General features: G+C 34.7%; 1 protein-coding gene across 1 annotated transcript in view; it reads left to right on the forward strand.

The window, feature by feature from the left end:
- LOC131667616 (protein unc-79 homolog) overlaps positions 1 to 16968 on the forward strand; it is a gene marked incomplete at its 3' end in the record, with an annotated part of 3688809 nt that overhangs the window by 1668082 nt on the left and 2003759 nt on the right. The gene's annotated exons all lie outside the window — the stretch shown is intronic.

Below are 16968 nucleotides of genomic sequence, written 5' to 3' on the forward strand. Positions count from 1 at the left end.
ATGATCTCAAGAGATATCGAGAAATTTTGGAAAAATCTAGCGTTCATATAAAAAGCATGAATTCAAATGAGCCTATACGAGCACATAATAGTCACAAATTTAATAACACCATTGGTCCATTATTTAAGACTAAAAAATCTAAGATAGAAGAGAAGAAATTAAAAATTAGTGCATCTTTACCTAGTTATAAGGTTGTACGAAACAACAACAATAACAACAACAACAACAACATTAATATAGATTATGTGTATTGGGATGATCCAAATGAGCTCGTTGATCGCCTTCAATAACTTGTAGCTGAACAATCAGCAGGTAACAATAGTTATATCAACGAAATTCATTCGATAATTCAGGAACTACGCAAGCGTGGATATATATATTGACAGCATTACTACGATCCATTCATTATCAAAATGACATATTAGGACGTAAACTTAGACATCGAGCTAACGACCGTTGTGGTCCACCAACTCTTTGATTCAAGCTAACGTCAGAAGGTCATTTCGATCTGCAAAATAAAAGATTAAAGAATGTTGTTCCGCCATTAAATTCTAACGATGGCATTAATTTGCAAACTGTTCAACGTATCGTTCAGTCGGAAGTCAAAACTGTTACAGACACCATCATAGTATACTTGAAAAGTAATCTCAGTAACTTAGTTGAAATAAATAAATTAGTAATAAAAATAGATACTCAAAATACAGAAGTAGACAAGTCGTCCGCCCATGGAGCTTCAAAAAATGGTGGAAGAGCTTCATAAACCAGCCAGACGTAATTATCCACGACGCAAGTACGATATTCGAGGAATAGACAAAACCTGGCAGGCCGATCTCGTCGATATGCAGGCTTATTCTTGAGAAAATCGCGGCTACAATTGGCTTCATACTATAATCGATAATTTTTAAATGCATGCGTAAACCATGCTAGTGAAAAAGAATACTGGTAGTGATGTGGCAGCAGCACTGAAATCTGTTTTGGTGAAAGGTCGAGTGCCAAATAATCTTCTCACGGACAAACGCAAAGAATTTTACAATGCAACTTTTGAAGCTCTCGTGAAAAAATACAACATTAATCTCTACTCGACTTATTGTTCACTCAAAGCTTCAATATGTGAAAGATTCAATCGTATGTTGAAAAATGCTAAATATACTACCAAAGCTCACTGCTGCTTACAAGAATCGTAAACATAGAACGATTGGTATGAAACCTATTCAAGTGACAACAGTGAATCAAGCTCAAGTATTACGCAATTTTGCTCAAGAATGTATAAGAAGGCGGCCAAAGTTCAAAGTTGGCGATAAAGTGAGAGTGAGTAATACGAAGCAAATGTTTAAAAAAGGATATACGCCAAATTGGTCTACGGAAATATTTACTATTGTATGATTCATCAAATCCAATTATTTATCACTTGAAAGATTATCAAGATCAGTCCATTCTTGTTGGTTTTTACGAGCAGGAACTACAAACCCCGAAACATGCCGATATATATCTGGTTGAAAAAATTATTAAAAAACGTGATAATCGAGTGTTTGTGAAATGGTTAGGATTCGATAATTCGCATAATAGTTTGATACATAAATCTGAACTGTAGAAAAAAAAAGAGAGTTAGTCTAAACTTATGTATGTAGATTTAAGGATAAATGAATAAACATTTGATATAGAAATATGATTGGATTATTTATTTATTAATAATAATAATGTATCTGTGCGCTACCAAATTCTATACAGTATCTCACTTGATAATTTATAAATAAATTAAGTTTATTGGCGTTGTCCATCAAATTGTCTATCAATTTTTGATTTTGAATAATTGCATTCGACAGCTTGGATGACAGAAACAGTTGCAATTCCTCATCAATCTCAACAATTATTTTATCACCAAATCGTGTTGCAACTGGCTTTAGTTTGGTGATCATATATTTGCATCCTTTCGTCAATTCACTAACTTTTTTGGTGGGCTTAAATTCACAACGTGCAATAATATTTAGTTGAGTAAGATCTATCTGTAAAAGAAACAAATTAGTAATAACGACTCAACTTGTAGAAAGGAAGAAAATGACTTGTAGAATATTTTGTATTTATCTCAAAGGTGAAATAATTTTAGCGTGACAATCGTTAGCGGTGACCAATGCTGGAATAACGGCGGTTGCGGCGGCGCACAGTGGGGATTGAAAACGGTCTTCACTAAATTCAACTTTCAAGGCGAACCATATGTGGAAATTCGATTAATTTTTTTTTAAATAACTATTGAATGATTCTGCAGAGATCTCTCGAACCCAAATATAGATATTGTTTTTTATCGTCTCTAACTGACTATGAAAGTAAATAAAAGCAGAAATTCGTGGCATAATTAATTTTTTTTTACACTAAAACTAATAGTGATCGATCAAAATGTGGCTTAAAATCTCATCTTCTAACTTCATAGAATACGTGAAAATTTTTTTGACCCAAAATCTAACATGTATTTCTTTTAAAGGTCACTTGAAGGTCAATACTATTTTTTATGTCAAATTTGCGGCTCATTGGATTTCAAACATGCTAAATCACTAACTTAGAGTATAATGTATTCTTTTCTCAAAGTAAAAGAATGTTTTTCGAAACACAGTTTATTTACTCATTAAAACCAACTCCCTGCAATATATATATATATATATATATATATATATATATATATATATATTGTAACGGGGTAAAACCGTTTAATTATTATATTCGCGCGATTATATTAAAAGGACACGCGTAATTGTTAATGCTCACTACTTATCCGGGAGAGCACGAGAAAGTATGCGTCAGTCAACCAATAATTGTTAATAACCTATACTAAAATGAGTGGAAGCTATGAGGTAAAAGCGGATCGAAAAACACTTGTTAGTAATATGAATGGTATCCTTTATTATTCCTCAAAATTTACAAAAGGTCGGCCCGCGCGTTTGTTTACATGAACGCTCGCTCGTCGACAACACGCTTTGCCGGTACGCTCGCTGTTCTTTGTTAATAGAGACGCTGTTACATGCACGCATCGAATGTTAGAATCAGATTATTATTCATATGAGCGCGATCGCGAGATTAAGCTGGCCAGCTTACCTTATACTTGCAGACGATCGGAGAAAAACAACGACAACTCGCACAGCACGGAACAGTCTTTTTATTGTTTTGTTTTTGCTCGCGGGTCGCGAATGCGCGCACGGAATGGTTTCGCCCTCGATGGCGAAACCTCTCACACACACACTCTTTGGATGGCACGTGCTCCCTTTCCTCTGCAGACGAGCAGCTCCTCGTGATCAGCGGGCACAGCTAGCTTGTACTTGTCGTTCTTGTCGAGTTTCGATATTTTGCGGCACATGAATCGGTAGCTCAAAATGAAGGCGGGCGGACACTATGATGGACTAAGCTTCACTGGTTCAAATTCTGTCGCGCGCGTTCCGTCTGCTCGCGTGCCGAATTCCTTCGTTACCTATTTTGTCCCCCCGGCAGGTGCTGCCCTCACAGGCAGCAATTAAGCTAAATAGTCAGCGATAATTTGACGTTTACCGTCACAATATATATATATCTTCATGCAATAACCACACCAAGTGTCGTTCCAATCTATCGTGTGTCTATAAAAACGCACTTGCTATCACCAAATGGATGCTTGCTCGTCAAATATACAATTATTTATCATTGATAATTATACTATTATTTTATGTATTAGAGTTTATATAACTTGAAATAAAATGAAAATGAATACTGATTTATTAAAATAGTCTTTTCGACATAATTTTAATCACGAGATGAATATGTTAGTATAAACAATTTGAAATATTCAATCCTTTTGAGAAAATTAATTGAGTGATTGATAGTAAAAAAAACACATACGCACATTTAAAATAAAAAATGTTTTATCAAAAAAAATTCATACAAAATGAGCATGAAGACGTCTCGTAATTACGAAGGCGGGTTAATAAGTCTTTACAAAATCCAAGAGATGGCGCTCGTCACGCTTAAATTATGATGTTTTTGGTAAGCAGTACTACTACTAGATATCGTACAAACTTTCAGCTCGATTCATTAAGTTGTTTTTTTGTGAGCGTTGGTTGAACAAAAAGTTATTGATTTATTTAAAAAATGGATAAACCAGAGTTTCGAGCGGTGATAAAACATTTTCATTTGAAAAAACTTACACCAAAAGAAATCACAGTTGAGTTGAACGCCGTTCATGGCAAGTCTGTCCCTGTGTTGAAGACTGTTCATAACTGGGTAAATGAATTTAAACGCTGCCGTAAAATAACAAACGATAAACCTCGTTCAGGACGCCCCGTAGAAGTGAGTACACCCGAAATGGTCAACAAAATTCACGATACGGTGTTGAGTGATAGAAGATTAAAATTGCGAGAATTAGTTGAGGTCACAGGGGTATCAAGGGTACAATCATTTTAATTTTGCATGAAAAATTGGGGATGAAAAAAATATCAGCAAGATTGGTGCCGCGTTTGCTCACTGTTGATAACAAACGAACCCGCATGGTCACCTCTGAGGTTCTTTTGGCACGCATACGTCGTAATCCGGAAGATTTTTTGTGTCGACTCCTAACTGTAGACGAAACATGGGTACACCACTATACTCCTGAAACCAAAGAACAGTCCAAACAATGGATTACCGCAGGAGAACCAGCCCCAAAGAAGGCAAAGACAGTAAAGTTAACTAGCAAGATTATGGCCACAGTTTTCTGGGATGCGTATGGAATCATCTACATCGACTACTTGGAATAGGGCCAGACGATCACTGAACAATATTATGCCTCATTATTAGGTTAGCTGAAATAAAAAATCAGAGAAAAATGTCCTCATTTAAACAAAAAAAATGCCTCTTTCTTCAAGACAATGGTCGAGTTCACACGTGTGCAGTTTCGATGGCAAAAATTAACGATTTAAAGTTCGAATTAATTGATCATCCAACATACGAGGTATGTTCAAAAAGTAAGGTGACTTTGTATTTTTAAGAAAAAATATTTATTTATTTATTAATATTTATGTTGTTTTCTTCAAAGTAATCCCCCTCAGATACAATACACTTGTGCCAACGGTTTTTCCAATCCTCAAAGTACTTCTCATAAGCACTTTTCGGTATAGCCTTGAGCTCTTCCAGCGATGCAGTCTTTATCTCTTCAATCGTTGCAAATCTCCGTCCTTTAATAGGTCTCTTTAGTTTTGGAAACAAGAAAAAGTCACATGGGGCCAAATCCAATGAATATGGTTGCTGAGGCATGATTGTGGTGTTGTTTTTGGCCAAAAAATCTCTCACAAGCAAAGATGAGTGAGCAGGGGCATTATCGTGATGCAAAAGCCATGAATTGTTTTTCCACAATTCTGGGCGTTTTCTTCGTATTGCCTCTCGCAAACGGCGCATAACTTCAAGATAATACTGTTTATTGACCATACGTTCATATGGAAAGAACTCCTGATGCACCACGCCATGGTAATCGAAGAAAACAGTGAACAAAACTTTGACATTTGATCGAACTTGGCGTGCTTTTTTCGGTCTTGACTCATCTGGGTTCTTCCATTGGGACGATTGGACTTTGGTTTCGATATCATAACCATATACCCATGATTCGTCACCAGTTATGACCCTTTTGAGTAAATCTGGGTAGTCGTTGACGTCATTGAACAGTTCTTGAGCGATGCTCATGCGACGGTTCTTTTGGTCAAAATTTAGCAATTTCGAAAGAAACTTCGCTGACATACGTCTCATGCCCAAAACGTTAGAAAAAATTTCATGGCACGAGCCAAGCGATATACCAACATCCTCAGTAACTTCTCTGATAGTGATTCGACGATTTTCCAAAACAATTTTCTTCACTGCTTGAACATTTTCATCAGTTGTTGACGTGCTTGGGCGTCCAGAGCGAGGCTCGTCATTGGCATCTTCCTGGCCATCTTGGAAGAGTTTGTACCACTTGTAAACATTTTTTTTACTTAGAACAGTTTCACCGTATGCCACCATCAACATTTTAAATGTTTGGGAGTACTTTATTTTATTTTTTAGACAAAATTTGATGCAAATCCTTTGATCCATATTTTTCGATAGCAAGAAATCGCCGAGCACGCAAAACACTTATAACCTTTACGCCTCTCACAACCAAACAAAAAATGCTATACACTTGAAACTTGGTACAGATGTTCGGGAAGAGTGTACCAATATATCAAAATAAAAAAATCGATAATCGAAAGTACGTTGCCCGTGAAATTTGAAAAGTCCCCTTACTTTTTGAACACACCTCGTATTCGCCTGATTTGGCTCCCAGTGACTTTTTCTTATTTCCTAACCTCAAAAAATGGCTTGCCGGACAACGATTCACGTCGAATGAAGAAACCATCGCCGAAACAAATGCCTATTTTGAGGGTTTTCAGAAACCATATTTTTCTGATGGCTTAAATAAACTGGAGTGCCGTTGAATAAAATGTATCGACCTTCAAGGAGATTATGTTGAAAAATTAAAAAAAATTACATACGCAAAACTTTTTTTTCCTTCTTTTTGTAAAGACTTATTGACCCCCCCCCCCCCCCCACCTCGTACTTCTCGACATATCGGACTGTGATTGAGTTTTACTGCACATTCACCGCATGAAAGAACATACGCGTATGGTAAAATGACTTCACCAATTCTCTGATTCAAACATATTTTGCATACATTAAGATCAAGCTGTTGTAAGATATGAGCTGTATCTTTTTCTGATTTTTTAATGACTTCTTCCATATCTTTATTATGTTTAGTAATAATCTTTTCGAAATTACATATAAGTTGTTGACAAACAGTTGCTATGCTAACTGATGCATTCGTAATTTTTTCTAATAAATTAAAATCATCAAGTACCTTCGTGATTTCATTTACTGATGATACGGTTGGCTTGGCTATTGCTGCACTTGCGCTAGCTGCAGCTGGGCTATTTTCATGTTTTGTAGCTATGCTGCTCGTTGCGAGCACTGGTTGTCCTGACGCCCCAAACCGATACTCGAGCTCATACATTCCACAAACATCCCTACCTCTTTATGGTAGTATGGATACATTGCTCGATCCGATTGGTACATTACCGCAAGCCTTATTACGAATAAAACGACATAGAACATTCCATCGTCGATGTTCTGTCATAGGATTATCATCTTCTTCCCACTTACATATTTCTATACTACATTCAAAGCAGCGTACCCGATCAATCTGTCCTGAATAATAAAAGCCAGCTGCTGCTAGATCTGCTGGTTGCACATACTCGCAAGACCATCTCGGTTGTTCAGATCTAGAAAAAAATATATGTGACGAAAAGAAATTATATAAATTAATTTCAAATAAAAATAGTTTCTTCCATCTTCCTTTCCATCACTTTCTCGCTCATAATCGTTGTAGAATATCACTTTTTCACACGAAAACGTTGCTTTACAGAAAGCTCTTACCACTTCTTTTTAATACTAACACGCTGGATACGAATGGTCAAATGTAACTGTCACTGAGTTTCAGTTCATTTTTATACCGTGAAAAGCAGATGAACTAGATGAAAATTACCTCCACCCGCCCCCTCTCCTCCTCCCACTTCCCTATCCATTCAAAATAACCGACTATATAAGGCAACACATTTTTAGTAAACGCTTTAGTCCATTATTTGAATTGGATGACACTACAAGTATTTAAAAAATTATCGATGGTTGATCTTTAAAGATTAAACTATTAATATAACATGCTTTGCTCGTTGTAATCATTTTTTCATCAGAATAGGGCAGAAAAATAGTGTACCTTACACACGTCTTCCTGACATTAGTAAATGTTCCAATGCAAATGATAAGAAAACAAAACCATCTTTGCAATGGAAGTCATACACTGAAAATTATTCAACCAACACCAAATTTATACGAAAGTCAAAAGGATATAAAATACTTTAAACCATCTACATACAACATATTGTACTCATTATATGAACAAATAAATTGAAATTTTTTTATAATATATGAACATATTCTTTCATGATAGTCATATTCTTATACCCTTCCATTTAAAGAAGGATCGATTAAATCTCTAACAGAAAAAAGATATTTGGATATTTAATTATATTTAAATAAATAATTCTTAAAAATATCTATCATTAATCATAATTATAATATTAATAAAAAATATATATCAATACTACGGGGGCAAATCGAACTCACGCTCCTCATGCGTTCGCCCGACTACGCTATGTCGCTTGAACCATTCTTTCAGAGAGTACTAGTGACTATGCGCGTTTTGTATTCTATCTGTCTATCATCTTTAATAAATATTCATATTCTGTAATTTAATTAAATCTATAAAAGTTGGTAAAGATTGTTCCAACAAATTTAATTTGTGGCTATGTATATGTAATTAGAATGTTTTATAAAAATAAGACAGACTTTTAACGAATCGGTAATTACGTACCTTATACTTACCTATTGTCTTTGCTACAAACTGTATAGGAACAAGAAATAGCGCATATAACTTAATTTAAAAAATACCTACTTTAAACTTACCTATTGACTTTGAAATTAAATTGGGAAAAAGAAAAAAACACTAGACAAAGTTTTTAATAATTTTTTGATTTAGCACTGAAAAGTGCTGTTTTATGAAAAATTTAATAAATTTTTCAAATATAATTCGTTTATTTATTGAACAATTATTTTTTCATACGTAATTTAGCACTTAAAAGTGCTGTTTTATATTACAGTTGAACGTTGGAATAGCTGTGCGATCGTCTTGAAAAATAGTCCTCAAAAAAAGTGCCGTTGAAGTCGTTGCAGCTATACCACCCATGACCTGTTAGTTGATTTTTACGACTGGTCTGCTGTATGTGAAAAGCCGTTGAACTGACGTTTTTCTTGCTTACTGCGTGAAAAGCGCACGACTAAGAACACATAAATATAACCACGCACAAATCTCCTTAGACTTAGCTACTCCCACTACTAATTATATTCGACCTATGCGCGCGACAAAATCAGTGCTCTTGCATAACTCCCACCCTCGACTAGTGGACCAATGATCGATGCGCGCTCAAATTTGGTAAAAATGAATAAAATATCCCTCAGTTCGCTTCATTTCATCAGTGTACGTTTTTTTAAGAGTTTGAAGGATAAGTGTAAGTGTAGGAATATGCACTGCGTCGATATAAACAAGTTTTTTTTCACCCGAACGTTGCGAGTGGAGAGAAGTTCTCGACCGAGCTATTGAAGCTCTGGGAGAAGACTTTCCTATAAACGAAGATCTTGATATTGTGGAGCAAGAGATCATCGACGCGCTACGGACACCTGTAATAGGACCGAATGAAGAGCCGTCAATTCATTCGGCAAGTACAATAATAATGCCCCTAATACCGCCACAAACAATTAGGTTCAATTATTCATTGATTTAATTATTACTTTTGATTATTATTCATTATTTAATTTGCGCACAATAGCGCAAAATAGTTTGCGCACAATCATCAATTTGCCCTGTAATTTTCATATTAAAAATAGTGTAAGAGAAATAGTGAGAAATGAAAGAAAAAGAAAACGGTTGATGTCTGTAATAGAAAATAGTAATGGATATGCGCTAGACGAAATAAAATTGAGGAATGTAGGGGCGGTCGAGATAAGACTGAGAAAAGAAATTAAACGGTTTTTTTTTCGATTTACGAATGAAAAAAAAGAATTAAAGATTTTCTTTCGAGAAAATAGTTTATTTATTTACAACTTATGTTACATTTGGTTTTCGTTTCTTATATTACAATTGTGTCTCGTGTCTAGTTTGTGTAATTGATAATGTATTAGTCCGGGAAAGTAAGGTCGAAAAATCTGTTAACTATCAAAACTTTCCCATAACTGATTTTTCATTTTTAAATGAAAATATATTGATCCAGCATCACTCTCCTAGATTATCTAATAATTTCCACTGGAGCTTGCGACGCAGCTTGCAAGCACAGCTCAAACCACCTAAAATTCAAGTGATTTATGCTCGTGTCATTTCTGGATGTGTTCTTACAAAAAAATCGTAGAGATAAAAATTGAAGCAAATCTTATGCTCTTGAAGGTGACGTAAATAGTTTTAAAAAAAAAAAATTTTCCGATCTCAAATTTTCCAAAAATTGAAAAAATTTTCGAAAATTATATTTTTGGCTGGTAATTATAAATAAAATATTAATATTGAGGTCAAAACATAGATAAACATAGAGGGCAAACTTGTAAAAATTTACATTTTTTCAGATTTGGAAAATTTAAAATGGCGGCTGCGCAAATTGGAAACAAATTTTTTTTTTCAATCGCGTCAAAATTTACGAACATTAACGATATTGAGAAACGGTTTGTTGCCATCGACAGAGTGAAAGTTATATTTTTATAAATAACATTGTGACGTCGGGGTCACTCTCAGGTACGCTTGGAGCAAGCGTAAACTCAGGGTTGCTCTGATTTGGCTATCGTGTAACACACAAGCCGGGACGAGCAATATTGTTGCGTTGAGAAAACTGTATGCTAACGCGGAATGTAATAACCAAATGTTATTACGAACACACCAGACTCACGCTTAATGTGTTCTTAAGGGACTTTAATGGAAATTCACCAGACTCACGCTTAATGAATTTCCAAAAGAAAGGCGGATTACTTAAAGAAAGAAAAGGATAGCCAGGTTTAAGATTTTACTTACTTTTATTTTATCAATTTAGTTATTATTAAAGTTGCGTTCTCTCTCTGCTCTTTGGCCTCTTTCTCTCTCTATATGCTCTGAATATACTTGGGTGATTTTTCTTCTTTGATGCTTCCTCCGGGACTCACTCACTGGTAAAAACTTCTTATTAGGGACTTCCTGGTGCTCACTCCGCACTTACTCTATCTGAACTTGACTTCCTCTAACTTAACTGACTGAACTTAACTTACTCTCCAGCCTTGTACAGAGCTTTTTATAACCCGTGGGTGGTTGGGTGGAAATCCCTTTCCTCAGGCCCATGAAGCGATAACGGCTAAATTTTGTATTGGTCGGAAATTTTCTAATCATATCCAGAATTTCTTTATTGGTCTGTGGGCGTGAATTTTCAGAGAGAGAAAGGGCGGTCCCTTTTTAACTTGGGCCCTTTTCTCCAGAGATGGCTCTCGGAGTGCCACTTTTAAGAGCAAGAGTAACGCTATAGCTTATAATTACTTATACATAATTGTACTAAACTTAATTAATTATGACGATACATAGTGACTATTATGAACATTCAGAAAAATTCAAACCTTTTACGATTTATTATAAAATACATTATTGTTCTATTTATTGGTTATTCGATGACAAAAAGGTGCGCATTATAATGGCTTACAAAATTGATGAAAATCTATTTAATATTACGGATATTTTCTTAAAAATCGGTGGGAAAAAAAGATAGATTGCATTTTTATGGTCCCCTTCCATTATCAGCGTGATAACACTTCACGATGTATACGCGATGATCGTAGGCCCCTGTCAACACATACGTGTGGGACAAAGCAGGATAGAGCGTTGATTGTAAGCTTGAGTACGCAGGCTCGGGCCACTATCAAAGTTTATATTTCGAATGCGTTTTCATCGTGGGAAATCAGGAGGGTTCCCACTCCGTTCGTCATATTTAATAATTAAATATAAAAAAAACTAAGTTACGGCTAGCCGTCACAACATAAACAAAATTTAAAAAATTTTTTTTACAGAATTTTTTAAAACATTTACCGAAAATAAAAATTTTTCCATCTAGTTTTTTCTCATTTTGACGTTGAAAAATTTGTTTAAAATATCTTTTCACAATATAAATTTATTTGTCTTCGAAAGACGAGTATTTTGAAAAAAAATTTTTTTAGATGCGACTTTTACAAGCTGAGATAAACAAATTCAAAGTCTGTTAGATACTGCGATAATATTGATTGAAATTTTCAAATTTTGATCACTTCGCTAGTTTGTCGAATCCCAACTCAACTTAAACACGAATTTTCATTTTTCTACTGTCAATTGGTCCATTCAAAAGAGAATAGTAATCCTAGCTCACTCGGCCAAACGGTGCGGCAGCAGCTGCTTGGCGTTGTGATGGGGGGTCAGCACTCATTCTCGTAGAGCGCCCGAACGGCCCTTACTAACATACATAGACTTTTCAGTTACATTTTCTACCTGCACACTGGCATTGCAAAGCCGAAACAGGTATACGCAGTTGTAAGGTCTGCTCAGTTTGTGTTTACAGACAGTCAGCATCACATCGTTCAGTTTGTAAGAACTCTGCTATCCGTTTAAAAAAATACATTTATAAATTGTCATGGAAACGCAAACAATAAATTTGGACGGTATGTATAATGGTCAGTCATTAATTATATTAAATGTAAAAAGTTTATTCCAAATAGTATTTTTTCTACAGTTTTATACGAGTAATGATTTGGAGATTCTCACCATATATCCTGTTTTATTTAAATAATAAACACAAATTTGTATTACAAGTTAACGTAATTTAATTTCATTGTACTTGTCCAATCTGCGAATGAAAATCATTCTTATATTTTTTCAGTTTGAGACTAGAGAATACTTTTGGAGCAGTTACAACTAAATAGCGTGGCGTCGCAAGAAAACGAGCGCAGGTATAAATTCGACAAAGGCTACGAAAAAGTGTAAATGACCGAGGAACAAAAAATGTAGAACGAATCCGGCGAAAAAAAAGTGTACATCACCTGCGTATGCTGTTACTGATAATAGTCCAACAATTAACCAACGCAACTTTTTAAGCAATGATACGAATAAGAACAATTTTATTTAGTTATTGAAAAGAAAACTTACCAATGCTAGATTTTTGGTAAACCAAGCAGAAGAAGATGTCGATGCAGAGCTTGTTCGGTCGGCTATAAACTATTCCAATAACTATCCATTTGCTTGTATCGTTGCTGAGGATGTAGACGTTATAGTTATATTAAGTCAGCTGGCTCATGAAAAAACTAATATTTACTTTCTACAACTAGGCAAAGGTAAAGACGCGAAAAAATTTTATCGATGCGACAGCTTCAAATACCCAATGCTTCAAAATTACGTGTCACTATTACATGCCTTTAGCGGCTGTGATACCACGTCTGCTTTTTATAACCAAGGTAAACTCAAATTCGTAGATCTTCTTAGGAACAACATGCAACTGCTCGATCAACTAAAAATATTTTACAACAGTAAAGCAACGAAAGCTGAAGTCGAAAAAGCTGGCACAGATTTTATAAAATATGCATATGTATCGAAACCAAATTACAATGAATCGTTAAATATGCTACGATTTATCTGTTTTTTAAAATCTTCAGCTAGAAAAACTTTTAATTTAGCAACTTTGCTACCAACGGAAGCTGCAATAAAATTTCATTCTTTTAGAGTGTTTTATCAACTCCGGTTGTGGGATAAGGATATAACCATTTTGGATAAAATGAAGCCTACCGACAGGGATTGGAAATTCATTGATAATTATGGCCTCACACCAGAAATGACTGACGACGTACTTGTATCCGACGAATCATTGAAAATTATTTCGTGTTCTTGTACCACAGGGAGCTTTACTTCCAGGTGTGGTTGTAAAAAAGTTGGCATACATTGCACGATATTATGTAAAAATTGCAAAGGCAAAAACTGTTGTAACATCGAAATTGTAAGTACCGTACTTGACAATGACAAGGATGATAATGAAGCTCTGAGTGGTGAGCCGAATTTTGATATGAGTCAATTACTCGATTGTGAACTTGCAATTGATAGTAGTAATAATATCGATGAGGATTTGTTTGCTAATGATAATGACGAGGAAAATTGTACAGAGTCACTTCCTCAAAGACCAAAAAGGGCGAGAATTTGTAGAAAATAGATGTAAATTTGTAAATAAATATTATTCTTAGTATCTACGTTTCCAATTATGTATAATATATATAATAAATGGATTTATAGATATAAATTATGAATATCATTGTACCTTATTTCTAGAAATATATAATGGTTGATAATAACCATACTATTAACAAACCACAAATGCAAAATTTTTACAAAGAAAACCAGAATAAAAGCTTGAGGTTCGTTCAACTGCGAACGAGCGCTGACACCCCATCACAACGCCAAGTAGCTGCCGCCGCACCGTTTGGCCGAGCGAGCTAGGATTACTATTCTCTTTTGAATGGACCAATTGACGGCAGAAAAATGAAAATTCGTGTTTAAGTTGAGTTGGGATTCGAAAATCTAACGAAGTGATCAAAATTTGAAAATTTCAATCGATATTATCACAGAATCTAACAGATATTGAATTTGTTTATCTCAGCTTGTAAAAGTCGCATCTAAAAAAATTTTTTTTCAAAATACTCGTCTTTCGAAGACAAACAAATTTATATTGTGAAAAGATATTTTAAACAAATTTTTCAACGTCAAAATGAGAAAAAACTAGATGGAAAAATTTTTATTTTCGGTAAATGTTTTAAAACAATTATGTAAAAAAAATTTTTTAAATTTTGTTTATGTTATTTATAAAAATATAACTTTCACTCTGTCGATGGCAACAAACCGTTTCTCAATATCGTTAATGTTCATAAATTTTGACGCGATTGAAAAAAAAAAATTTGTTTCCAATTTGCGCAGCCGCCATTTTAAATTTTCCAAATCTGAAAAAATGTAAATTTTTACAAGTTTGCCCTCTATGTTTATCTATGTTTTGACCTCGATATTAATATTTTATTTATAATTACCAGCCAAAAATATAATTTTCGAAAATTTTTTCAATTTTTGGAAAATTTAAGATCAGAAAATTTTTTTTTGAAAAAACTATTTACGTCACCTTCAAGAGCATAAGATTTGCTTCAATTTTCATCTCTATGATTTTTTTGTAAGAACATATCCAGAAATGACACGAGCATAAATCTCTTGAATTTTAGGTGGTCTGAGCTGTGCTTGCAAGCTGCGTCGCAAGCTCCAGCGGAAATTATTAGACAATCTAGGAGAGTGATGCTGGGTCAATATATTTTCATTTAAAAATGAAAAATCAATTATGGGAAACTTTTGAATTTTATTTCCTTACTTTCTCGGACTATATGTGTTTTGTGCATGTACGAGTATGTGTGTGTGTATGTGTATGTGTGTGGGTTTTGTGTATATGTGTACATATGTGCGTGTACATTCAACTCTTGCGTCTCTATCTTCTGCTTCTGTCTATTCAGCTTTTCTTCCCATTTTTCTTTTGATTAATCTTCTCTTCCTCTCTCTGTCCGAGATCTACCTTTTCCGCTCTTGTTTTTCTCTTTCTTGCTTATTTTTTTCCGACTTCTTCCTTTGTTACTTTCTTTTATCTTTTCACCTTTGCCTTTACTTTGCTTTTACTCTCTTTCTTGCTAATCATTTCATCTGTCTTTCTCCTTGTTAGGGCTTTGACACCTTTTTCTCATTTCGTATTACTCTCTCTGACTTTCCTTTCCTCACTTATTTTCTTTAGTATCTTATAATTTGTCTTCTTGATTTCTTTTTTCTTTCTCTTCTTCGATTCTTCTTCTTTTCCATTTTTGCTCCTGCATCCAATACCTGCTTCCTCTCGCTTGTGTAGTTGCTAGTACTTGTGTTTTGTGTGTGTGTGTGTGTGTGTATGTGTATGTGTATGTTTGCATGTGTATGTGTGTTTATGTGTATGTTTGCGTATGTAGATATGTCTGCGAGTCTTGCGTCTCTGTCTTCTGTTTCCTTCTGTCCTTAGGGTCTTGACATTTTGTCTTCTTATTTTTCTTTTTCTTTCTCCTCTTCGTTTCTTTTTCTTTTCCATTTTAGGTCCATCATCCACGCTATCTTTTCTTTGCTTCCTATTATTATTTTTTCTCATTTTTCCCCATCCTTTTTGCTTTTTTCACATTTTTCTACTATGTGCTTCCGATTTTCTTCCTCTTTCATACACATTCTGCATCTCTTATTTCCTTCTTTTTCCCAATACCTGCTTTCTCTCGTTTCATTACCTAACCTAAACCTTTCCCTTATTTGTAGAACTTTTATTCTTTCCTCTCCTTGAATTTCCTTTAATCTGTACATTTTCATTTCTTCTTTCAGTTCTTTCCACTCATTTATATATCTTGACTTTTCTAGCTTTTCTTCTAATTCTTTTCCTTCTTTTTTCTTTAGCTCTTGTCTTATTTCTTCCCAAAACTCTTCTCTCATTTCGTCTCTCTCCTCCCTCTCTCTATATATTTTACTTTTTTCTAGCCTTTCCTCTTTCTCTTCCTTCTTACCCTTTTTATCCTTTTCATTTCTTTCCCTTTCCTTTGATTCTCTTCATGCTTCTTTTTTTATTGAGCCATCTCTTTCTTTTCTTATTTTGTTTTCATATCTCATTACTCTTTCTAATGCTGTTTCTTTCATTTCTTGTCTTCCGGTTTCCCATCGTATTAAGTATCTTGGCGTGGTATGTATTTTAGTTGTAATCTCTCTATTTCTTCATATCTCTTCCATCCGCAGATTTCTGCTTCATACATAATCACGCTTTTCGCCAGTGCATCGAACAGGTTCATCCTTAGCTCCCAATTTCCTTTAAATAGTTTTTCTCCTAGCCGCCATAGTCTTCCAAGTCCCATATTTATTTTCCCTTCCACTTTCTTTATCTACTTTTTATTTCCGTTATTTCTGCATATCACGTATCCCAAGTATTTGTACTCTTTAATTATCTCTATTTTCTCACCTTCCCATTCGAATTCTTATTCCTTTCCCCTTCCTCCTCCTCTCCTGCATTTCATCATCTTTGATTTTCCTACATTTAGCTCTAATTCCCTTTCTTCCAGGTACCTTTTTAATTTTTTTAGCATGGGTTTCATTCCACTTTCACTCTTTCTGCACTATATCATCTGCATATCCTAATGTCCATATTTTCTTCCGTTCTATTATTACCCCTCCTTCTTGAACCTGTTTGATCTTGACTTCCAGGTCGGCGAAGGCAAGATTAAATAGCGTGGTGCTGAAACGGCACCCTTGTCTTACGCCTTTGTAAGTTC

Source organism: Phymastichus coffea, unplaced genomic scaffold (genome assembly GCF_024137745.1).
Source record: "Phymastichus coffea isolate CEN01 unplaced genomic scaffold, Cenicafe_Pcof_1.1 PCOF00005, whole genome shotgun sequence".
NCBI lineage: Eukaryota > Metazoa > Arthropoda > Insecta > Hymenoptera > Eulophidae > Phymastichus > Phymastichus coffea.